A 26,236-nucleotide genomic window follows, 5' to 3' on the forward strand; every position below is an offset into this window, starting at 1 on the left:
CAGTATTTCTCTTACATGGAGACATAAAGACAAGACTATGACTGAAACTATTGATGCGATTCAGTAGTTTAGGAATACAGAGAAGGAGAGTTGGACTGATAACTAGAAGCATAACATACTCTTGGCAGACTGGGAGGCAGAGCCAGGCCGAGCCGGGCACTGTGAGGCAGGAAGTAAGTGAAGGGTCAGGGGTACAGGTGGGGGCTGTATCGCTCCTCGGAGAGGGTTCAGGAGACAGGAGCTGAATCTGGTGTCCGGGCCCTTTTGAGGCCTAGAAACGGGGACTTTTCAATGAATTAACGTGCACACTGTGAAACGTGGCAACATAGGTTTACATGGGCCTAATACTCGTAGCTTTCACGAGAACTGGAAACTGGCATACTAGAGTTGGACACAACTGGAATTGCGTCTTTAATTGATCATAAGGGAATACATATGCATATCGATCATGCACATATAACATAAGATGGGGGAACACGTAGGGACATAGAACATGGCAAAATTTACTTTTCCACAACCTTCTAATTTTAACAAATTACAGCATTACTACTTTCAAGAAAATTTCTCAACACAAGGTGAACATTTTTTTCCTCTTTTTAGAGTATTTTATTTATTATATTCTCATTTTTTTGTTTTTGTATATTGGCTTCGTATTATTCTTTACTTTGAAACATTGATTTACCAAATATTTTTATATAAGCTTTAACAATAGAAAATTTAATACACAGATATCCAGCAGAGAGAATATCAACTAATACATAAATATCACAATCTCAGACATGCACATTCATCCATTCAACATTCATACTTAATTCTGTGTCGGAGGAATCACAGATTGTTATGTGATGAGTACGCAAGGTCGACGCGTTTCGGTGGAGTGAGACCACCTTCCTCAGGACCTCTTAGCAGAATTCCCAATCTGAACTCAAAAAACGTTTTATACTCTGTATGGATATCCTTATTAGTCTGTTTAGACCACTTCTCTTTGAATTTCAAACCATGTAACGGATGGTATTGTAGGGTATGCCTATGTCCTACTAGCATTCCATGACTCGCAATCGTAGGTATACCTCAGTGGTCTTATTCCTAGGTAGAAACGTACTTGGGTGTGAAGATTGATCGCCTTCTATCTGTATAGGTTCACTTCAATAAATACATATCTCTCGCATCCATGAGTCTGCCTTTCCAAATTGTATAAATCCCTTCCGGTCAGTAGATGTCTTTAAATCTGCAACCGTCGATGTATGATTTGGAAACTTAGTACACGAGCAGCACGGTCACCACACAAGTCCTACTCTAACACCCCAGGAGTGGCAGATTCTGCCCTTTTAAATAGTAAGTATTGCAATATCGATTCACTTGCTCAAAGGCACCCTTCATAAAGCAAATCTCTTGTTTATTCTGATGTGTTCTGTGCACACTTTTGACAGCCATCCATTTTTGATCCGAGCTGAAGGGATACTCCGCTTTTCTGATGTAGTCTTGTAGTCTTGTTGGACGTACATATCCTGCATCAATGTTAGAGAAGGATTTTATCCTGAAGCCATGAATAACTTTGCCTTCATGGATCACTTCTCCACTTCCATTGTAGCCAACCCCAGTGAACTTTGCATGCAGTCCACCAGAAGTAAAGATGCGAGTAACTGTCATTTCATTCTTTGTTAGAGTCCCAGTTTTATCAGAACTGATGACATTGCAGCAACCTAGGATTTCCGCAATGGGCAATTTTTTCACAATTGCTTTCTTCTTAACCATTCTCATAACACCAAGTGCTAGTGTCACTGGTACTGCGATCGGTAGACCTTCAGGAATAGCAGCCACATCTAAACACCAATTGTAAACATGTCAAGAATTTGCTTTCCTTGCAACCAACCAACTAGCATGATAACACCTATAATACCAAAGGAGTAGAGAGTTTCTTTCCAAGTATATCCATACTCTTCTGCAATGGGGTTTTTGGAGCTTCTTCAGACTGCATCATTTTAAAGACTTCACCAAATTCTGAATTTTCTCCTGTTCCAATAACAATTCCCTTTGCTTTCCCATCTCGGACTAGTGTTCCCATAAAAGCAATGTTGCATCTACCAGTGGGATCTCCAGATCTGGAAACCTTCATCTTTCCATAGGAAATACACTTTAGGGAAGTTGAGTCTTAAACAAACTAAATAATAATATGGGCTTTCTTTGTGTGGAGGCCAGTGTAAATCGGAAAGAGGCAGCTGGTCTTTCCTAAAATGAGAAGGCGATCTTCCCCCGGGGACGAGGCGGCACCGATAACTGAAGGACAAGGAAGCTTCTGGTTACCGGGAACTGCGTGCATCAGAAAGGATTGCCGATATGAAATAAGGCTAAGGTACATCAAAGTGTACTCACCCTGGGTTGTTGTTGCATTAGCTGGGGTAAGGCGCCACCCACTGGTAGTCAAAGAATCCAACACGGTTGTATGATGATCCATTGCAAAAATAATTTTGCATGCGTTTACAGTGCGGCAGTTACATCGCAACGGCAGGTGTGCCCTCAACCTTTCTTCTTACCCACACAGCTGTGCGCACGTATCGTTTGTATTGATGTTTAAATGGCACCAAAATACTTACAGACTCACAAATATGGCGCCAATGGTCAGCTCACATGTGCAGCGGACTGTTAAACGGAGTCCCCATAGATTGCAGAACACAGAGCACAGGTGATGCAAGGGTCTGGAACTCGCTGCAGTGTTCATTATACAAAGTCGAATGCAAGCATTGATTTTACGAACCATATATTGTTAGTTTAATTTTCTTTGAAAAAACTCCTGGGGTATTATTTCCTATTCTATGTGTTCCACATAGTCCTTTATACTAGTTCTAGTACAACCTCTGTCCTCACAAATGTTGTTTCTATAATAAATTATTAGTGATTAAGGGTGTGTCTACTCTATAGTGTGAGCACTTTAAAACACCCTCCCCTGAAACCTCGATAAAACCTTTATTCCCCCACCCCCCACATCCACCCATCCATCATGCATCCATCCACCCACCCATCCATCCACCCATCCATCATGCATCCATTCAGCCATCCATCCATCCATCCATCCATCCATTATGCATCCATCCACCCACCCATCCATCCACTCATCCATCATGCATCCATCCACCCATCCATCCATCCATCCATCCATCCATCCATCATGCATCCATCCATCCATCCATCATGAATCCATCCACCCGAACAACCATCATGCATCCATCCATCCATCCATCATGCATCCATCCATCCACCCATCGATCACCCATCCAGCCACCCACACATCATGCACCCATCCCCCCATACATCCACCACCCACACATCATGCATCCATCCACCCATCCATCTATCCATCCATCCATCCATCCATCCATCATGCATCCATCCACCCATCCACCCATCCATCCATCCATCCATCCATCCATCTATCCATCCATCATGCATCCACCCACCCATCCATCCTTCCACCCATCCATCATGCATCCATCCACCCATCATCCATCATGCATCCATCCATCCATCCATCCATCATGCCTCCATCCATCACCCATCCATCACCCATCCAGCCACCCACACATCATGCACCCATCCCCCATACATCCACCACTCACACATCTTGCATCCATCCACCCATCCATCCATCCATCCATCCATCTATTATGCATCCATCCATCCACCCACCCATCCATCCACCCATCCATCATGCATCCATCTACCCATCCATCCATCCATTTATCCATTCATCATGCATCCATCCATCATGCATCCATCATGCATCCATCCATCCATCCATCATGCATCCATCCATCCACACATCCATCACCCATCCAGCCACCCACACATCATGCACCCACACCCCAAACATCCACCACCCACACATCATGCATCCATGCACCCATACATCCACCACCCACACATCACCAGCCCCGCACCCCTTTCCAGCTGCAAGCGAGTTATTCCATCGAGCTTGTCCAAAGCAAAAAACGCACAATTAGTTGCCATTAATTTAGTTATTTCATCGTACTTGCTGCAGGCTCTCCGTTGTCTTTGCACATTTGCTCGCACCCCTTTCCAGCTGCAAGCGAGTTATCGTTGTCTTTGCACATGTAAAGGCTTGCCTTTTTAGTTGCCATTAATATAGTTATTGCATCGTACTTGCATTTTTTCAAAGCAGAATTCATCGTACTTGCTGTAGGCTTGCACAATTATTGCCGCTGCAGGCTCTAAAGGCTTGTGTGTTTGCACAATTATTTCCGCTGGAGGCTCTAAAGGCTTGCCTTTTTAGTTCTCTTGGCATCGCAGGCATAAGCATGCGTTGTAATCGCATGCGATGTTAATGGCATCGCGCCGTTGTCGCATGCGTAGTGAATGCATGCGATGCCAACGATCCTGCAAAGTAAAAGTCGCGGTGTGATGGCACCGCGATGTATTGACATCGATGTAATTGGTGTTTCCCATCCAACACCAATGTGAAATGGTTTTGGATATTCGTGCCAAATATGAAGATAATAGAAAGAGTTGCTCTCCTGCTGAAGATGCTGAGCCTCCTCTGAAGTTAGTGGCACTCAGTGGGGATGGCAAAAGCTCCAAATTTCGTGGGCACTTTGGAACAAGCGCAGCCTTTTTTCAAAAGTGCTGATTTCAAGGTTTTTTTTGCAAATAGCGAAATCGCGTAATCCTGGAGGGGCTGAATATTGACTCAGCTAAATCTATCGGAATCACCCTGGACAAGGACTTGAACATGAAGACTCATATTAGCAATGTGTGCAAGGGAGCTAACCACCTGATGAGGATACTCAGGAATCTAAAACCTTTCCTCGCACAAGCTAACTTCAAGCAAGTGGTCCATGCGCTTGTTTTGCAGAGGCTAGACCATAGCAGTGTCACGCTCTGTGGTCTCTCCAGATATACCTTGTCCCCACTAAGTGGCTCATTGAATGCGACGGCCAGATTGGTTACGGGTACCAAAAGAAATGTGCACATCTCTCCAGTTTTAAAATCTTTAAATTCGCTGCCCTACGGAGTAAGAATACAGATAAAGATTGCCTACCTATCTCACAAAGCCCTCCATTTCAAACCCCCCAGTTATCTAGCGCAAATGCTGGAACTATCCAGAGGGGGTAGACCTTCTAGGAGTGCTAACTCTCTCCTCCTGAAACCTCAGATCTTCTGCAAAAAAGAGAACGTGTCGTCGAGCTTTCGCCGGCTCTGCACCGAAGATCTGGAAATCAGGAAATACGTAGAATATCCTCCAAGGTTGCTTTCAAATTGGAAGTAAAAAGATTCCTTATAAACAAGTTCTTACCTTAATAGGATGTTGGATCGTCTGCTCTAATGCACTGGACTTACATATTTTAGCCCTGCACGGAATACTATTCTTGAGGGGTTTTTTTGTTTGGTTTTTTCCTTTCTCTCCGAATCATTTGCTCCCCTCCTATTTCGCTATGTACCTGTGATTATCTTACTCTCTGCTGACCCCTTATATTGTAACTGCTCTTGTTCTGTGAGTCCCATTTGATATGTGCTCTGTCTGGTATTCCTATTTGACACATGTACTGCAACTGTTACCTTTCCTTTCCCTCCAATTGTAAAGCACTCTGATATCCCTTAGGATCATGTTCGCGCTATATATAACTTTATAAATGAACACCCAGCACCCAAAAAGGCTGGGATCGTCTTCACCCACGGCACCTCAGCTACTACCTCTCTCCATCCAGTAGTGCTCTCTAAGGAGGCTGTTGATCAGTTTCAAAGCTTCTCTGTAGGGCAGGCTACACTGCTGTGTGACATCCAGGGAACAAGGCAGCAACTCATGCAGTTAGTTGCATTCCTGGAAGGCATATGGTCTGCAGTGTCTGCCATGCAGAGGGGATTGTCATTGTCGTCCAGGAGGCACTGGACCAAGTTGTGGTGAAGATTTCTACGCTCAGATGTTGTCACTTTTTTTTAGGTCGAAAATCTTCAATGACTGCTCCATAAGGTTGGATCCACTTCCAACAGGAGCCGCTCAACAGAATTTGCTGCTGCATAGAAGGATGTAGTGGGAAGTGTTGCAAAGTCAGGTCGACTGACGATGCACCTTGGGCGAATCGGTGAGCAGGTAGATCCTGGTCTCCTGTCAGTTCTCAGCCCACCTTTTGCTTTTCTAAGTTCTACATTTCCAATTTTGGATTGAGGGTACCTTCAGCTTATGTTCAATGGTCCAAGACAAGTAGAGCGCCATTTTGGAGGTCAGGACTCACTTCAGTCTGAGGCCAGATGTGAGTTCAAGGTTTCTGGAGTGTGTCTTGTCCTTGCAGCTCACACACGAGGCCAGCCTACTAGGCCAGCCTACTGGCCATTGGAGTCACTCTGGTAGTGCTAGGATCAGGCACCATGGCAGGCCTCAAGTAGCTGGGCAGTCCTCTGAGGGTGGAAAGCAGGCTTCAAGCAACAGGACAGACTTTTGTTATGAGCATGGAAGTCCTCTGAAGTACAAAGCAGGCCTCAAGGAGCAGGGCAGTTCTCTTAAGTAACAGGCAATCTTTCTGGAGGATCGTCTACAGGTCCAAGAGTGAAATGAATAATTGGTTTGAGGGTCCAATATTTACACCTGGTACCAGCCTTTGAAGTTAGGAAAACGTCTAGATCACCCCACATCTGGGTCTGGAAATTTCCTTTGTCCCTGCAAAGGCACCGAGAGGTCTAGGGTGGAAGGCTGGGGTCAAGTTCCATTGTGAGCGTGCCAGAGACAGCCCTTTGAAATGTAAGTGACACAGGGAGCAGCTCTGCCCCAAACATCCTGGCAAGATAGCTCTTCCTGCCATTTTCAAGTCCTCCTTTGTCTCACTGTCTGGGAGGAACACAGAAAGAGCAACTATTAACTATTCTCAGTCATGTGACCCAAGGCACAAGCTGCAATCACCAAATGGTTAGACATGAAAATGTCAACTTTCTAGAAGTGTTTTTATCAGAACTGTATCTCTAAATCTGATTTTATTATTTAAGAGGATTTTAACTTATAATTCTTTTGATAACAAACATAAAATGTATACTTTTTCCTAATCAAAGGTTAGTACCTATTAAATGCAACAAGGCAACCCATTGTCATTATCAGCCTGATTCATGAAGCGAAATTGCGCCCGCAATGGCTGCGAAAATGCTATTGCGGGTGCAAAACACGGAATCGGCATTCAAGTACAAAATAGTGAATTCGCTAACACAGATTAGCGATTAAAATAGCGATTACGCTATAATAGTCGCAGAGTCCCGGTAGTCGCGCATTAGCGATACGGAAATAGCGACCAACCACGGATTCTGCGAAATGAATAGCGAAACGCAATTTATTCCCAATCGGCATTCATGAAAAATATACAATAGCGGAAAACCCCAAAATCGCAATTTTGCGTGGCGCAAATTAAGGACAACTCAAAGCAGGTGGTAACCATAAAAGCCATGATTAAGTAAAATTTGAAAAACAGTTGGCCAATCACCAACAGGTCCAGGCCTGACCAATCACACATAAGGACATTCAGCAGCAGCATTAGGCGTTCCACAATGCCAGGAATGTACATGGTGGTGAGGCGGCGAAGGCTACAGCGAGCAGCACGGAGGAGACGCATGAGGCAGGAAAGGATTTACCGGCAGCGGGTCACCTTGCTGGGCCAAACCAGAGAACAGATTTATGCCAAATACAGGCTGAATGGGGAAATGATCACCTGGCTGATACAAGAACTCGACCCCATCATGCAGCACCCAACAAGGCGAAACAATTCTGTGCCTACACATGTGCAGGTATTGTGCAGCCTGCACCTCCTGGCCTCCGGCAGTTTCCAGGGCATAGTAGCGGCTGCTGGGGGGATATCCCAGCCCACCATGTCACGCTGCCTCCACACTTTTGTTGACGCCATGCTCACCCAGCTCCACCGCCACATCACATTTCCCACGAGCCAACAGGAATTGGACCTGACAAAACTACAATTTTATAATGTAGCCCATTTTCCCCATGTCCTCGGCTGCATAGACTGTACCCACGTCGCCATCTGCCCACCAGCTGCCACGGAGTATATGTACCGCAACAGGAAGTCCTACCACTCCCTCAACATACAGATGGTCTGCAATGCCAAGACCATCATCACTGACATTGTGGCCCAGTACCCAGGGAGTACCCATGACTCCTTTATCTTCAGGCACAGCGGACTCCACACACGACTGCTCAGGGGAGAGTTTGGGGAAGGACACCTACTTGGTAAGTACACTTTGTCGACAATGTCACATTGCAATGAAGTAACTGCGCTGCACAGGCAATCAACATCTGCTCCTCTCATTCAGGTGACAGTGGCTACGCCCTACGGGAATACCTCCTGACCCCTTACCTCAACCCTGCCACACCTCAGCAACGGCGCTACAATGTTGCGCACATCCGGACAAGGAACTGTATAGAAAGGACATTTGGCCTGCTCAAGAGCAGGTTCCGTATACTGCACAAGACAGGTGGGGCCATGTATTACAGTCCTGCTGCGTGCTGCCGCATTGTGGCTGTCTGTGCAATGCTTCATAACATTGCAACCAAGCGCCGGATACCTGTTGACATCTCAGGCAGTGAATCTGAAGGGGACGACCGGCCACCAGCACATGCGCACCATGCCCGCGGGGAGAACCCAGCTGAAGGCCACAGACGTCGCAACCACATCACAGCGAACAATTTCTAGCCCACCCTCTTCCCCCACCCCACATATCACAATTGCATGCATAATGTAATGATTACACAAGGCTAATGTGTGCAGCAAAAAAAATGTATTTGTTTCATTCACAAGAAAAAGGTCATGAGTTCAACTATTTACAAATTACAGTATTCCTTCATACTGCAGTGTGAAGGTCCCTGGCAGGCTTAGCGTCAGCCTGTGCCAGTGTACTTCAGACAGTGTCAAAGGCGCCTCCTGCGCGTGATGCCCAAGTGCCTCTGAGGCTCATCCTCATCCTGGGCACCTGTACCAGGCGTTGCCCTGGTGCTGCGCCTAGGTGGCGGGACCTGTGTGGCAGATTGGCTGCTCACGCTGGAGGCACCCTCACTGGCATCGTCACCCCCTACAGTGGCCGGTAGCGCAGGTGTGTGTAGTGCCGTTACCGCGGTGGTTAGGTGCTCCAGGACCCTGGTGATGTCCTCACAGCACTGGACCAGTTGGTGCTGCTGGGTGAGGGAGCGCCGCGACAACTGGGTGGTGGCATTTGCAGCCACATAATTTGACCTACTATAGGAGGACAGCCGGCTCATAAGCTGGTGGTGGCGCCGGCTTGCTACACTGCGGTGCTTGATGAGCGCAGCAGTGTTCTCCTCCATGGCTGCAGTCATGCGGCCCATGGCCGCCGTCATGCGGTCCATCCGGTCTCCAACTCCCGCCACATTGCGGCCAATTTTGTGCAGCTGGAGCTGGATGGCTCCTTGCTGCTGTGACTGGCGCTGGTGGATCCTGAGCATGCGCCTCTCCACGCTCATACAGGCATGGCGATGCCCATTGCCCCTCCTGCTGTTCGGCCGCTGTGTTGCCGCTGTCGCAGCCCCAGATCTCGTTGCACCAGCTGCAGGTGGTGTCGCAGCAGGCGTTGCTGGTGCGGCAGGGACTAGAGGCACATTAGTGGGGTGCCTGGCTCTGGCTGCCGGTGGGCCGGCAGATGCAGATGCAGCTACGGTGGGGGGCCTGGCCTTGGCTGCCGGTGGGCGGGCAGATGCAGGAGCAGCTACGGTGTGGGGCCTGGCCTTGGCTGCAGGTGGGCCGGCAGATGCAGGTGCCGCAATGGTGGGGGGCCTGGCTGCTGGTGTTGTTGCAGCGGCAGGGGCTGGTGCCTGGGTTTCGGGTTGTGAATCCTCCTCCTGGGCCTCCTCATCTATCTGCAGCCTCTCGCTGTCACTGCTTTCTGCGCCACCTGTGAGGGTAAGTGGATACTCATTAGTTGCATGTGACTGTCAGACGTGCAGATGTTACATGCATGCTGGGTGACATTCCCTGGATGGATGTGGATTTGCGTACTTTGGAACCTTTCTGGCTGCATTGTTGTACTACTACATTGTGGACATACTACATCTCCCACAATGCTTCAGGGCATTTCCTGATGCACTACAAAGGCATGACTAAGGGCCGTTATGTGAGCCTATTTGGTCAGGGACGGTCATAGGGGACAGGGTCGCAGTCGCATGCCACTTACCTTGGGTGTCTTGGGTGGGGCGGGAGGAGTCCAGAGGGGTCACGCCAACGCACGCCTCCCTCTCAAGGGTGTCCTCGACCTGGTCCTCCAGAGGTGTGTTGGGTGGGACTGTCGATCCGCCACCTCCAGTGCCCGATGCCTCTCCAAGGCGCTTCGCCACCCTCTCCTTGGCACGACCTCGGAGGTCATACCAGCGCTTCTTTAGCTCCTCCAATGACCGATCGGCCACACCCACCGAGTTTACGCTGGAGGCTATTCCCAGCCAGATCCTGCGCTTGTCTTGCTCTGGGACCTTCCTGGAGTTGATCCCGAACAGCCTGTCATGGTTGGCCACCACCCCTTCAATTAGGTTCTCGAGCTCCTGCTCTGAGAACTTGAGCTTTCGCTTTCGTCCTGCGCTGTTGCTGGGGCCAGGGACAGGTTCCTCAGACATGGCGGTCGCTATTGCAGTCGTTTGTGGAGTCGCTATCGCTGGTTTGGCGTCTGCTTTCCGACTTGCTCCCTCGTAGGTTAGCCTCACTGTGGTGTTTGGGGGTGGGAACTGCCTGCTTCCTGGTTGTGATGTCATCACGGTGCTCGGAATGCGTCTTCCCGTTTTCCCGATCGCGCGAGGATGCGAGTCGCATTCCCGATCGCACGGGATTGCGAGTCGCATTCCCGATCGCACGGGATTGCGAGTCGCATTCACGATCGCACGGGATTGCGAGTCGCAATCCCGTCGCAGGTAGCCTGGAATAGCGATTTTTCTGCGTTTTTAGTTGGTCGCTAACGGCTTTAGCGACCGCGTGCGACTCGCTATTTTTTCCCCGAAACGTACATGAATGCCGTTTTGCGTTTCCTCAATAGCGAGTCGCTATTATTCGCTATTAGGGACACGCAAAACGGCCCGTACATGAATCAGGCTGTATGTGTTTTATTACCAGGGCATGTCAAACTTAAAAACACATGTCCTACACTTTAACTACAATGCACCCTGCCCTAATGGCTGTTTAGGGACTTCAGTAGGGGGTGACCTTTATGCATTAAAAACGGAGGGTTTAGCCCTGGCAAAAGGTTTATTTTGCTAGGTCTAATTGGTGTTGTAAAACTGCAAATAGGCTGCGATGGCAGGCCTAAGACAAATTTTAAAGGGCTTTTTAAGTGGGTGACATAATAAGTGCTGCAGGCACACTGGTAGCATTTAGTTTACAGGCCTGGGTACATGTAGTACTACTTAATAGGGGCCTATAAGTAAATAAATGTGCCAATTGGGAGAAAGCCAATGGTGTCATGTTTAAAGTAACCCTGGACAGAGCTCGCAGAGTTGCACTCAGTTGCATTTCACAGAGTTACAGGAAAACTATGTGAAAGTCCGTGGAGTTCTGTGGCCTGGTGGAGTAACCTGCACCGTAACATTGCCCCCCAGCCACACCGCACCCTCCCTGCCCCCTCACAACTCCCTTGCACTCCTCAGCGTTGTAAGGCCTGACCTTACCTGTCTGGAGCCTCCTCCTTGGTGGGATGTTATGGCGGTGCCGGCTGTCCACGGCAGTGCAGCCCGGCTGCCAGTCTCCCAGCCGCAACCCGCCACTGCCTTCCTTCCTTCTCCTTTTTTAATAATTTTTTTGTTTTTTTTAGTAGTAGTATTCTTTATTCGGTTTTTGCAATATATAAAAACCATAAAAGCAATTACACAGATAAAACATCATATCGCAGTTAATGTTAAAAGTTTACAGTTCAGAACATTATCAGTAACAGAACTACAACGTGTGAAACTCCTCACCATTTCACATTTGCATAAGGATTCTATTTTGAACGAAGCAGCTAGTTAAAAAGTAGTTTTTTACAGGTTAAATCGATGTCTAAAAATACATTTAAAAAATTTAACTATATACTTTGATGTCCATTCCTCTTCTAAAAACTGCAGAGCTAACAAGGCTGGACGACATCTTCTAATGCCCATGTGTTTTAGTAAGGGAATCAACCAAATCTTTCTGTGTCCATTGTAATATTTACAAAAAAAGAAAGTATGGATGGTTGCCTGAATAGACATGTCATCACACGGGCAAAGTGGTAATACTGGATCCCAATTATTCCTAGTTGGAAAAGCAATCAGGCGATGTAAGAGGTTTAGCCTGAACCTAGTCAGGAGAAATCTCTCAAAAATGTAAAATCGTGGGTCAGAATTGGCTGGATTGAGAAGGTAATTTGAACAGCCAAAGAGTGTTGCACAGAAGTTTTAATAGCTTCTTTGGTGATTCGTAGTTCCTCTAAATGTATAAGAGAAATAGCTTTTAGTGTTTTCCTCGATATTTCCAGGATAGAACTTGGAACTAAATAGTTTTTTCCAAGTCCTAAATCATGTAGGAATTTCCTTACATAAGATAGCCAACCAATTTTGTGTGAATAATCCAGAGACATACTGCCTGCGATTATATGCTATGTAAACACATTTTTTTCTGACGACCATATTCGGTGCCAAAGAAGAAAAGGTCGAATTTTGGCTAAATCTGACAAGTAAGGAATCCCCAATTCCAGGTGGCAAGAAAAAGTGGACGCACTCTTTGGTACCGCCAGGCGGAATCTTAGAAAAGCATTCTCAGCCATTTGCAGGGCGCTGGTATTTGCATAACCCCAAACGCCTGCCCCATATAGGGCTATTGACTGGCATTTGGCTCTATAAATCTTTAACAATTCCACCGGCGGCCTCTTTCCCAGTTTTTGTGAAAAATTCATAAGGGCTGCAATTTATCTCATGAAATGCAATTTTCTGACCTCAATTGCGGGTTTCCAGTTTAATTTTTGGTCAATAATGATTCCCAAGTATGGGTATTGCTCTGTAGTTGCGAGTTTCTCCTTATTAAAATAAATGCTTTATACCACTTTTTTCCCTGCTCCCGCTATCATTACTAAAGTTTTGTTTATGTTTATATGTAAATCCAGCTTCCCCATGAATTCAGAATATCTATCCAGCACCTTCTGGAGTTCATTAGGGGTGCGGGCCAATATCACAGCGTCATCCGCGTAGAGCAGAGCGGGTATCGGACGATTTTTTATTTGTGGAAGGTCCTGGCCGCCCTTCAACATGGCCATCTCCAGGCCATTAGTATAGAGTGTGAAAAGAAAGGGGGCCAGGACACAACCTTGCCGAACTCCTCGCTCTACCCCAAACGGCGCTGACAGCTCGCTCTTTACTCCAAACCTTACCCTAGCGGTACCATTGGAATATAGCTCTCGCAAGAAGTCCACCAATGGTGGATCAACCCCCATTGCTGTTAATACAGACCAGAGTTTCGCATGGGAGACACAGTCGAAAGCTGCAGACAGATCGACATAAACCATGTACAATCTGCCTGCCTTCACGCTTACATATTTACCCAATAACATGGTCAAATTTAGAGCCTGTTCGACTGTGCCAAATCCCTCACGGAATCCAAATTGAAAGTCCGAGAGGACCGTGCCATCGTCCGCCCACCGCTGGAGACGCTCTAGAACAACTCTTCCTGCCACCTTGCCCAGAGAATCCAGCAGTGAGATCGGGCGATAGCAGGATACTTCCTGACGATCTCCTTTCTTAAAAATGGGGACCATGATTGATTTTGTCCAAGAGTCTAGTAGACCCACCTCCGTAGCTGCCTTGAGTACCCTAGTCAACAGTGGAGCCCACAGATCTAGATTTGATTTGAATAGGTCTATAGGAACCCCATCTGGTCCTGGTGCCTTGCCGTTTTTACTAGCCTTTGAGGCCTGAAGTACCTCATTGATGGTGATTTCTAATCTAAGTGGGTAACTCGGTTCAGGGAGCTTAATGGAAGAACCCGAATCGCCTCCCAAGTCGGCTAATCCTTTCTCGAAAATCTTGGAAAAATTTGCCACCCAGACTGATTCATCGATAGCCACATCTAAAGAGGGTAAATGTTTGTGATCAACTAAAAAAGGGGATTTAATCACTGACCAGAACGCTGCACTATTTTTATCAGAGCAGCTTTTATGTAGTTGGTCCCATAAAGCCTGTTTTAATTCAGACTTCCTCTCCTTTAGTGCAACATTATAGTCCCTCCTAAGGCTTGCGATTTCCTTTGCCACTCTGTTTGATTTTTGTAGAGCTATTTTTAATTTGGAGTGTGCTAATGTGTATCTGTGGTTAAACCAGCCTGCTTTCCTTGATTGGCTATTTTTTGGCTTTAGCAAAAGTGATTCATTTATTGTTTTTAGGACCACCTTGAAATTGCTTAGAACTTCCTCATTTGATGCAAGCAATTCAAGCATTTTACGATTGAGGGGTAAGCTGTTTTTATGACTTTCCTTGTTATATCTAAGGGGTCAACTTTGTCCCATTTTATGGAAAATCCGTTCATTCTGTCCAAGTGCAGAGTGTTTTGTCTCAATGCACTGACTATAATTTGCATGGGATGCTGGTAAAATGAATGAAATTCCAAACTAAGGGCACAGTGATCGCTTAATATGTTAATCAGGGCAGCAAAACTAATAACACGATTGACCAAGGTGTTTGATATCAAAATAAAATCTATCGTAGTTTGACTCCCCCTCCTGAGAAATGTTGGGTCCAACAACTGACCAGTGGCATTCTTTTTGTTGGAAATTATGAGATCCAGGTCGTAAAGGGTTTCATTTAAATAGTTTCCAGTACACGAATGGAGGAAATGGACTATGGGATCTTCATTTTCGTCCACAAGGCCACAGAGACTAATATTACTTTGATGGCATGGGTGTTGGTTAAAATCCCCTCCCCAGATAATGGTTACCCCTTCTTTACCCCCAAAGCCCCTCATCAGGGAAGATAATTTATGACGCAGACTGCGCAGAACCATCAGCAGTTCTCCTTCTGACATATTGTTATAGAAATGCAGAAGGAGAACAGTGTCCTTGTTATTAAAACAGAGGCTAAGTAACTGGTAATTTACCCCTAGTTCTATCGGTGTTATTTTCATTCCCCCTAGGGTATTTGCTATAAATATACTTAAACCGCCTTTAGCCCTGCCAGAAACTGCAGCTGATGTGGGAGAAAAATAAGTTTTATAGCCAACCAGATGAATTTCGGTGGTGGACCAAGTCTCCTGAAGACAAATTATATTGTAATTGGTGAAACATTTCAGCCCAGTGCCGTCTTCTATCTTTGGGCGAAGACCGGCTATATTCCAGTAAAGAAGCTTTATCAGCGAGCATTCAATAGCTGGGATATTATCCAATGATGTAGTAGACAAAGCTGTTAATTGGACCTCGGTCGTACCAAGTTCCACCGTCTTTTTTGAGGCAATTGTGAGTGGGACTGCAACCATAGATATAGAATCTTTGCCGCCCTTTGCGGCACTATCTGTCGTGGTTTCTTTGGGGATAAATTCCAATGACGAAGTATTAACCCGCGTTATGTTTAGTTGGTTGCCTGTCTTACCAACCAATAGGAATTCTGGGGATGGGGAATGTTTACATCTGGAGTTATCCACAATGGCCTGATTGGAAAGTCAATCGACTCCTTCCAGCCCCGAGAGCGTGGAGAAGTGATTGAAAGTAGGGACGTTGAAACTAGGACATTCTACACTCGGCCTATATGGGGCACCGGATCTTAGAGAGTGTGTCAGGAGTGGTTGTGGGTAAAAGTAACTTAAATCATGTGTGGAAATTTAATTTCTTCCTCCCTCAGTATACCATTCACCGATGTGTCTTACTGCTCTTCGGTCCCTAAAATTAATAATGACAGCGTCCCCCATTATATCCTTTGGACGATTACCCACCCAGCCCAGTCTCCTTACATAGAGGATTTCTCCGTTAATATTTGAAGGTCTGTTTTTACTCAGCCAATGCATCACTTTGTTTAATAGTTGTTGATACCCCTCTGAATTTTTCTTCAGTAATTCCAGGACTCCAGTCAAAACCATGACATAGGGTACAGCTTCAGGTGGCAAATCTGTTGTTATCTGATTTTCTCTCCGCCTCTTAATTAGAGGAGGGGGCCCAGTAGCAATTTGTTGGCGGAGTCCCTGTTTTTTAGCCCGCCCTTCCGTTTCTTTCCCTCTTAAGGTAGTCGGGCTTTTATCTGTACAGTGGGAAGCCAGAATATTCTGATCTTGTGCGGGCAGTAGGTCCCCGTTATGTAATTTGGGAGCCAATCTATGCTCTGATAGTAAGTTATTATTGGGTTCTATTTGTGTGAGTGGGTCTGGATCGCTAATCAGTTCTGTTTGCTTTACCAATTCCTTTTCTATAACCCTCAATTGGTCACCCAGTCTTTTAACTCTCTCTACCAATGGCAATATTAATGATTTAAGCAGGTGCTCCATATTCATCATTATATCTTCCATGGAAAATGAAGATGAGAGGTGGTGGACTGACGCGATCTTTCTTTTTTTTAGTTGTACATTCCCTGCAGGGCTACGAGATGTTTTTCGTGTATTAGCACTTCTGCCACCCTGGCTGTCCCTCCTACGCTTCCTTTTTTTTGTAGTAGATCCTTGGACTCTATTTTTAATAGACGGATTGACTTTCGTGGGTGACCTATCAGACATCACAGGTAAATGTGACTCAGATGAAATGTCTAGTGTTGTTTCTAGAGTGGAATTATTTCTATTTGACTCAGGTGAGGGTATTTGAATTTGTTGTAACTGCGGGGAATCCCCGTTCCCTCGGTTTTGATCTCTTTCTGTTCTATGGGTTGGGGGAGTAACTGCTAATTTAATAATACCCAGGGAGGATCGCTTTTTTTGCATAAGTTCCAGAGAAAGGCGTTTTTCCGTCATAAGCATTTCTCTTTCTAATACGGAAGCCGCCCTAGTGATAAAACTATCTAAAGTCCCTTGAACAGAGTCACCCACCCGGGATAACCTTCCAATACTAGTGCGTGAACTCATGTTCCTTAAAACAACCTCTGATGATAAGACAGAAATCCAAAACGGAAAATGTAGCAAAGGAATAGGAGTTCTTAGATGGACACCACAGTTTGATACTAATAGTGATCGCGCTAATATCGTGAACTATATTTGAGACTAATACAACACAGTAACATACAATACTTATGGAAATCGATCCTCTTACTTTTAATGTCCTAGGGCGAAAGTTAGTGAAGTGGCCCTGCCCAGCCTTGGCCAGCCCCGGACGGCCACAGATGGCCCGCCCTTTGCCCGGGCTTCGCCCGGCGCGTGTCCGCGCGCGTCCCGCGGTGCGTGGGCAAGAGTGTGGCTAAATAGAGGAAGGTGGGGGGCGGGAAGAGGTTCAAGGTGCGGCAGATGGAGAGCCGCAGAGACTACTGGTCCTCGCAGTCCCGCTCCCGTAGGTCAGCCCCAAAGTGTCCACAGGTCAGCCCCAAATCGGCAGAGTTCCAGGGAAGCTGGGCGAGGTCCCAAATGTTAATGGCAGTAAGTAAAAAACACAAAGTCCCGACTGCGAGCGACTCCCGCGAAGCGGGGGCTGTGAGTCGTTTTCAAGAGCAGGAAGGCGGGGGCGGGAAGAGGTTCCAGGTGCGGCAGATGGACAGCCACAGAGACTACTGGTCCTCGCAGTCCCACTCCTGTAGGTCAGCCCTAAAGTGTCCACAGGTCAGCCCCAAATCGGCAGAGTTCCAGGGAAGCTGGGCGAGGTCCCAAATCTTAATGGCAGTAAGTAAAAAACACAAAGTCCCGACTGCGAGCGGCACCCCTTCCTTCTGCTACTGCTGGCTGCACTCTGCTTCCGCTGTGCCGGCTCGGAGAATTCAATTAACAGGAAGATCTGCAGTGTGCTTGGTGAATTGCATGAAGGCATGACTGACCCTATCATGGGAGGTCAGTAATGCCTTCATGCAATACACCATAGACACTGTAGTTCTTCATGTTAATTGAATTCTTCGAGCTGAACCCGAGTGCAGCCAGTGCAGGAGCAGGACAACCATTTGGGAGCCATACGTAAGTCCTAGACCCTGTCCTCGGCAGCGGCAAACTCCGCTCTGCTGCGAGTGCAGAGTTTTTGAAAACTTTGCACTCCAAAACTCCATAAACTCAGCTAGCGGAGCGGAGTTAACTGCCCACCTTTAGTTTAAAGGAGGCAGCACAAGCACTTTTTCGCTGGTCACGGGTTTCTCTTTTTTACACTTTTTATTCTGCATTCTGATGGTGTCCTGGGTGCGTGTGTGTTGAGAGACACCAGAGTTGGTGAGCTTGTCTACTCGATATGCAAGGGGTGCTGGTTGTGATAGCTTTCTAAATAATGCAGCTGGTTTTAAAGATGGTGCGGTACGGACCAGCAAGGGGAGGCAATAGAGTTCTATCAGAATATAGTGATGTGATCATATTTCTTCAGGCCAAGGATGAGACATACTGCAGTGTCTAGGATGCCCCTAAGGGGTGTCAATATGGAGTGTGTGAGGCCATGCATCAGGGCATTACCACTATACAGATGCAATAGTAAAAGGGCTTGTATATCAGTTCGGAAGTTGCTTACTGGTAGAAACTGTTCTGCTTTCTTTAGAAGAGAGAACTGGTACCAGACTGTCTTTGTGTTTTCGGCCATTTGTTTCTTAAGGATGAAATTTGTGTTCAGGATGAATCAAACTAACTAGGCATTCAGTGACAGTTTGGGTACAAAGCAGTCAAGGTTCCTGTCATTGAGCCAGGTTTGTACTGAATCTTGCTTGTTGCTCTTGACAAATAACACAAATTCTGTCTTGGATTGGTTGAGCTTCACTTAGGTGCTGGACATTCAGGTTCAGATGATTTGTAAGCAGTGTTGAGACGTTGGATGTCTGAATCAGAGGAGACTTTTTATTAAAACTGTGTATCATCGGCATCTTAAAGAATCTTGATGAAGTTATATGTGAGTAGAGCGCCAAGTGACTCCATGTAAAGGTTGAAGATGACAGAAGACAGTATGGACGTTTGGGGTATACAACACATGACAGGGATTATGTGTGACTTGGAGGTTCCCATGTGAACAAACTGGTGTTGGCTGGAAAAGTAGGAGGAGAACCACTCAAGAACATTGCTGGTGAATACCATTCGCAACTCAAGCTTCTTATGAGTATAAGATAGTCAACAATCTAGAAGGCAACTGAGAGGTCCAGCAATATCAGGAGACAGGGGTCATATTTGGTCAAGAGGGCATTGTCTACGATGTGTAAAGTGGTGGTCTCCATGCTGCAGTGTGACCTGTGGCCAGGTTGGAAGTAAAGCAGGAGACAGTGAGCATTGAGGTGATCTTGGAGTTGAACATAGACTGCTTTTTTGATGATCTTGCTGATGAATAGGAGCTGTCTGATAGATGGGTAACTGGAGATGCCATCATGGCCTAGTATAGTCCTTTAAGAGTCGGAGGATATGGCCAGTTTTAAGAGCTTCTGGGACGAAGCCTTGAGTGAGGGAGACACTGAGTGATCTACAGCCCTCTGGTAAATAACAAAATGCTTAATGCTCTTCCTTGCTTGCTTAAAACAGGGATTGATGGACACCTTTTCATCAGCTAGGGTGCTACAGTTAGCGAACCATCTGCATCTGATGTAGTCTGAAATTCTGTCCATCTAGATCCTGAAAGGGAAGACGTGGCATGCTTATTGAGTCAAGAGAGTGCTCCTCACTTTTCACAGTGGAAAATCGAGGAAATCAGGCAATCCAACCAAGAATCAAAAAAATGTTTTGTTATCTCTGGGATGCCTTTCATACAATAATCCCAGGCAGTTTTGGCTGTATTTGAGATGTTTGAAGTTTCTTTGGCCATATTTAAATGGTGTTTAAGTTGCAGCTTGGCGGGATCTTCTTTCCTGGGGCTATCACAAGCCTTTGTAATTTTTTAGTTATTCATTTCAGGCACCTTTGCCACTACTGTACAAGCTTAAATTTTGGTGCCAGCATGGGTAAATGGGCTTTGAGTTCCTGCCTTGATCCAACTTTACTTGCTGTGACTTTTTTCGTGACATCCCTCCTACTGGGATCACTTCCCACCTCCACCACCAGACTTCCCTGCACTCAACAACACTTTAAGATAGATCTGCATTCATCACTAGAAAGACATAAGTGGCACAACACTTAAGATAATATGCACCTGAACATGGATCAAATCATATCAGATCAGTTCAAAGACTTTATTCGGTTATAATTATGAATAATCATAAAAGTACATCAGTAAACAATACATCATCATGACTAATAATGTTAAAAAGAAACAGTTTACACAATAACAACATATGCCAGAAATTTCATATAATCATTTTCTTACGTAAATAAAAAGTACTTTTTAAAAAACTGCAACAGAGGCCACTGAGAAAATGTCCTCCAAAAGTTGTATAGCAAGAAAAGCAGGGCGACACTGTCTCAAGTTCATATATTTTAAAATAGGCATGATCCATCTTTTCCTGGATATAACATAGAACTTACAAAAAAAGAGAATATGTATATCCGATTGTACAGAGATGTTGTCACATGGACATTTACACATTTCCCTGGACCAGTCATTTACAACAGGAAAGCTCATCAATCTGAACAAAATACCGAATCTAAATCTGATCAACAAAAACCTTTCTTGTTCTTTCATTTGTAGATTTAGGTAAGGCTGGATTATTCTTGATTTGACTATCATTAGATGGGCAGTTACAGTCTTTTTAGAAGATTCAGTTCTTTCTCTTTGATTCTCTAAAAAGTTTAAGCTTAGATGTTTCAATACTTTCCTAGAGGTATCTAACATTGAAAGCGGATCACTGAAAAATTCCGGGTGCTTAATATTATCACAAAACGTCTTAATGTAGCACAACCATTTTATCTTTTTCCACCCATCTAATTTCAGTACATCCCCCAAAATGACGCGATTTAGATGGCACTTCTCATTAGTCCAAACACGATGCCATAGAAGAATCGGTTGTACTTTAAGTAGATCCTCCAGATGAGGGATACCCAATTCTAAACGGCAGGTGTAACTAGATATACTCTTGGGGAGAGCTAAAAGATATCGTAGGAAAACATTTTCAGTGATTTGTAAGCTATTAACGTTTGAATCACCCCATATTCCTGCCCCATATAAAGCTACCGAGACACAACTTGCTCTATAAATATACAAGAGCTCTTTAACTGCCTTTTTGCCCATCTTCTTGCTAAAGGACCTAAGGGCCATTATGGATTTAGAAAATAATAAATTTCTGGCTTGGATCACTGTACTCCATTTACCCGTTTGATCAAACATAACCCCAAGGTAAACAAAGGTTGGGGTATGTTGTAAGGGGGTTGACTCTATGAACATAGTTTTTTTCTTGTAAGTAGTGTGAGCGCCACAGTTCATAGCAAAAGTCTTAGTACAGTTTATTTGTAAATCAAGTTTAGCCATGAATGAACTAAAAGAAGAAATCATAGTCTGCATGGCTATGGGAGTTCGTGCCATAAGAACGGCATCATCTGCGTAAATGAGAGCTGGTATGCGGCGGGCTGTGGCAATGGGCATATCATAACAGTCCTGTAGTAATGTGGCCTCCAAGTTATTTATATAAATAGAGAATAAAAATGGGGCAAGGACGTACCCTTGCCTCACACCCCTCGCGACACTAAACTTTCTTGTACACTCCCCATTTTTTCCGTATCTAACCATTGCACTGGCCCCATTATACAGCTCCCTCAAAAAATTAATAATGTTTACATCCACACTTAATTTGATTAAAATATCCCATAATTTCTCGTGATTTACAAAATCAAAGGCAGATGTCAGGTCTAAAAAAGTTTTTAAAAAGTCTTCCACCCTTTGCCCTGGTATATTTCTCAATCAAAATTGATAAATTTAGTGCCTGCTCGGTGGTGCCGACCCCTTCACGGAAACCATATTGAAGATCACTAATAATATGGTGTTCCTCTGCCCAAAAATGTAATCTGTCTAGTAGGACTCTGCCAATTATTTTTTATTGTAGAGTCGAGCAGAGATATGGGCCGATAGCAAGCACAGTTCGCTCTGTCTCCCTTTTTAAAGATCGGGACAATAATCGACGTGTACCAAGTTCCCAGCAAACCTGTGGAACATGCGGCATTAAAAGTTCTGGTGAGCAGAGGTGCCCAAAACAGGGTATTCCTCTTAAAAATATCCACAGGAACACCATCAGGGCCTGGTGCCTTGCCTCCTAGACTTGAATTAATACCCTTAGTTACTTCCTCCAAGGAGAAGTTGAGGTCCAACCCACCTGTACCCTTCCCCTTACACATCGGCTCGCATACTGGATCATTTACAGTTACAACTGGGGAATAAAGTGCTACAAAGTGCTTGACCCATTCATCCTCAGTGACGGCTATCTCCAGACGAGCCTTTGTGTTATCCTTAAAAAGGGAGCATTCACTGCCCTCCAAAAGGCCGTCATATCCTTGGTTTCTGAGGCATCCATAATGGCTGTCCAAGCTTCCTTTCTCAACAGCCATTTCTGATCTTTCTGTGCCTTTTTGTACTCCTTACGTAAAAACCTTATCAAGGGCGGATTTCTGGTTTGCATATGTAAGGCCAATTTTAATTGTTTATGTACTTTGCTACATGCTGAGGAGAACCAGCCTCTAGGTTTCCTTTGGGCGGTTTTATCCTTAGCATTTACCCAGAGACCTTGTTTAATACTGGAAATGATTTCACTGAAATTACTTATAATATCAGCATCAGCGGATTCGTGGTCCAAACAAACAGAAAAATTGGCACTACATGAGTTAATTAGATTACCAAGGAACACTTCGGGAACCACCCTAGTCCATTTCAAGGCATAACCATTTTGCCTAGTAATTTTTAGGTTTTTGGAGAAAGCCTCAACTCTTTTATGCACTATTAAATGTGGGTCCATTATCTCAATCCTTATGGGAAAATGATCACTTAAAGCAGATTTTAAAACATTGTAACTTAAGATGCTCTGCCCGTAGCTTGAGGAAACAAGAATGAAATCAATTATAGACAGTGAGCCTCTCCCATTAAAGGTTGGGGAAAAAGGGGTCGCAGTATGACATAGTTCATTTGAAAACCCTAGATCATTTTTAAACATGATCTCATTTAGAACGTTTCGTGTTGTTGAATGTTCAAAGTGTGTAGGGGTGGTGTCCCTATCAGTTGTTAACCTACAATTTCCGGATCCCGATCTTTTACACAGGGAACAATTAAAATCACCACCCCATATAACGATAAACCGTTTATGGGAACTGTTATAAATGCTGTAGAGAGTCTTATTAAGGGTTTTAAGCACCACTAATGTATCTGTTGGCGGAATATTATTGTAAAAATTGATTATTAGTGTACAAGCTGAATTGTCGAAGTGAATCCCAACAATATGATAAAAGCAATTATAGGAAAACAGCTCAATTTTTTTACAGATAAGGCAATTGGAAATATACATACTTAAACCCCCTTTAGCTCGGCCATGTACAGATGCTATGGCAGGAATAGATATAGTCTTAAAACCGCATATATGGTGTTCTTTTTCTGCCCAAGTTTCTTGTAGGCATATAACATCCCATTTATCAATAAAATGTTTCCAATTAGGGTTGTCTAATTTTGCTTTAAGGCCACGATGTTCCAAAAAGTAATAGACCATTGCTTACAAGACTTTTTATTTGACTGGGGATTTCTGCACACCCTACTGTCTGTCAGGATCTCAGTTTCTCCCCCCTCCACTTTATCATCATCAATGATAGTCTCATGTAAATTGTCTGATGGATCAGGGTCAATTGATATCCCGCCGGTAATTTCTCGGCCTAGATCGATACATTTTACACCCCTTTCCTCATTTAATATCACTTTCATTTCCAAAACGTCCCCCAGAGTAGTTTCATAAGGGATCCCAGGTACAGACTTACCCTTCTCTGCAAAAAAATGGAGGGTTTGCCGTGTATTCACGAACAAATCTCTCTTTAGGGGTAGTTGGGTTCAGTCATTCATTTGCGTCCATACCAGATAATGGATGAAACATGTTATGTAAGGGAATGTTCCAATATTCCTTTGGGTCTATAGGAAGATAGTTGTTATCAATTGGAATTGGGTACCTGTTTGCATAATTGGGCGGGAAGAAAGGGATAACATTTCTATTATGATGAGTAGGGATGACAAAGTTCGAGGTTTGTTTAGAGCGATAAGGGGCATCAAAACCGTGCCCCCTTGAAGGTTTATACGGGGGCAACATCATAGTTTCTGGGCAAAAGTAGGTCAAGTTTCGGGATGATACTCCTCCGTCACTTCTACCCGGAAACCAGTCAATAATATATGTGACCACTCTATGGTCCCTAAAATTTACTATAATCAAATCGCCTTCTATATCTTTTGGGTGTAAACCCACCCAATAGCACCTTCTCACTGAGACAATATCTCCATTCATGTGTAATGGTAACGGTCTGTTTGTGCGCAGCCAGTGGATAACTTTATTTTTCAAGCTAATATTGGATTCTACATTTCCCTCTGGTACGGCTGGGACTCCTGTTAAGATGATGACAAAATTAGACGAATCCGGGGGCAGGTCTACTATGTTTCTGAAGTTGGGTTTTTCTCTGGCCGTATAAGTTGCCTTAGTGGGAGGTAAACTGCTGGTGTGAACAGGTTTTTGTACCCCTGATATAATCTTTTCTCTGCTTGTAACTTTTATGGCTGTAGTGTCTATTATGGCTCCTGATTTGATGGAATTTATATCAGCAGGCATATTATTAGGTCTAAGAGTAGCTGTGTGTTGCCTACGTTGGTTATTGGCAAGTTGTTTAATTATAGGTCGGGTTTCAGTTGGAATAGTTGGATTGATTAAATTGGAGTTTTCTATCGGAGTAGGCTCCGACAGAAGACGATCTATTTTGTCACCCAGCCTTTTAAGCCTCTTAGTAAGTGGAATAATGAGAGCCTTTAAAAGACTTTCAATTGCCACCGAGAGCCCTTCATTAGAGAAAGATTTACAGTCTGAAGTAGATTGCCCTGTTTTATCCTCCTTCCCCACTACATTTGGTGATTTATGTTTAGGTTCCGCTACATGCGGAGCCTTCCAAAGATTTCCAGCCCCGTTTTTGCCCCTCCCTTCCTCCTTCTTTTCCTTACTGGGGAGCGTACTGCTTCTCTATTCCCCTTACTTGATGGATTGTCATGTACTCTGCTGATATCAACAGCAGGTTGAGAGTCAAGCAACATGACTGCCTCAGTTTGAGTCTTTGGCACTGGAGATGAAATGTTACTGATAGAGTGAAGGGCTGAGTCTAAAGATAAAGGGGTATTTAGGTCTATAAGGTTGTTGGATGCGACTGTGGACTCACTACTATCACGGTCCGTGGTTACTTCCATACCTTCTAATACTGGCGGAATATCTTGAAAAATTAATGGAATGTTTTCTGTGTTAAACAATTCTGCATCAGTATCGGGGTACATTGTGTTATGTGCTAATATACTCATAGTTGCCTTCTCAGGATTAAGGGGTACCTGTTTCTTGAGAAACTCAATAGAGAGACGGCGCTCAGCCCGCCTCTCTGCTAACGCTATCTCCCTATCAATATCTCTTGTGGCTCTAGCAAAGTATTTATCGAGTGGGCCGAGCATGGATACACTTACAATATTAGGAAGAGGATTTAAAACAGGAATAGACATCCCTAGTTAAAAAAAAAAAAATAATAATAATATAAATAGTTATAAGATAAAATCCAAACAATGAGGGAGTAATACAAGTAGGAACCAGGTTAAATGTACTAACAATCAGTTAATAATAATTTATCATGGCTTACTATCATATAAGTCACGGTAAAAAGGGCTACAGTCCGGGGCAAATACAGTGGTAGTCAGAGGGATGGCCCAGCCCAGCCACATTCGGCCACTGACGGCCACAGACGGTCCCGCCCTTGTCCCGGGCTTCTCCCGGTCGCTCCCGCGCAGCGGGACTAGATGGTTATATTTATATGATCAGTGTGAGAGGGGAGGAGCATGCAGGGAGAGCGGCCCAGGTGCTAGCAATTGGGTCTGGCGGGCGCTCCTGGGACTTGGAGTCCTGCGCCCGCAACTCGCTCGCAGCCCTGCACAATACAAACACCCACAGTCACAGCCTCAGGCGAGGGGCGGCAGACTCCACAAGCAGGCTTCGCTGATGTTAATGTTGATCCAAGCCCCCACACGAAGCGGGACCCGCGAAGCGGGTTCC

General features: G+C 45.0%; 1 pseudogene; it reads right to left on the reverse strand.

The window, feature by feature from the left end:
• Positions 1-22,529, reverse strand: part of LOC144820342 (calcium-transporting ATPase type 2C member 1-like) — a 36,602-nt pseudogene extending 14,073 nt beyond the window's left edge.
• Between the last annotated feature and the right edge of the window lie 3,707 nt (positions 22,530-26,236).

This window comes from Lissotriton helveticus, chromosome 2_1, assembly GCF_964261635.1.
Source record: "Lissotriton helveticus chromosome 2_1, aLisHel1.1, whole genome shotgun sequence".
NCBI classification, from domain to species: Eukaryota; Metazoa; Chordata; class Amphibia; order Caudata; family Salamandridae; genus Lissotriton; species Lissotriton helveticus.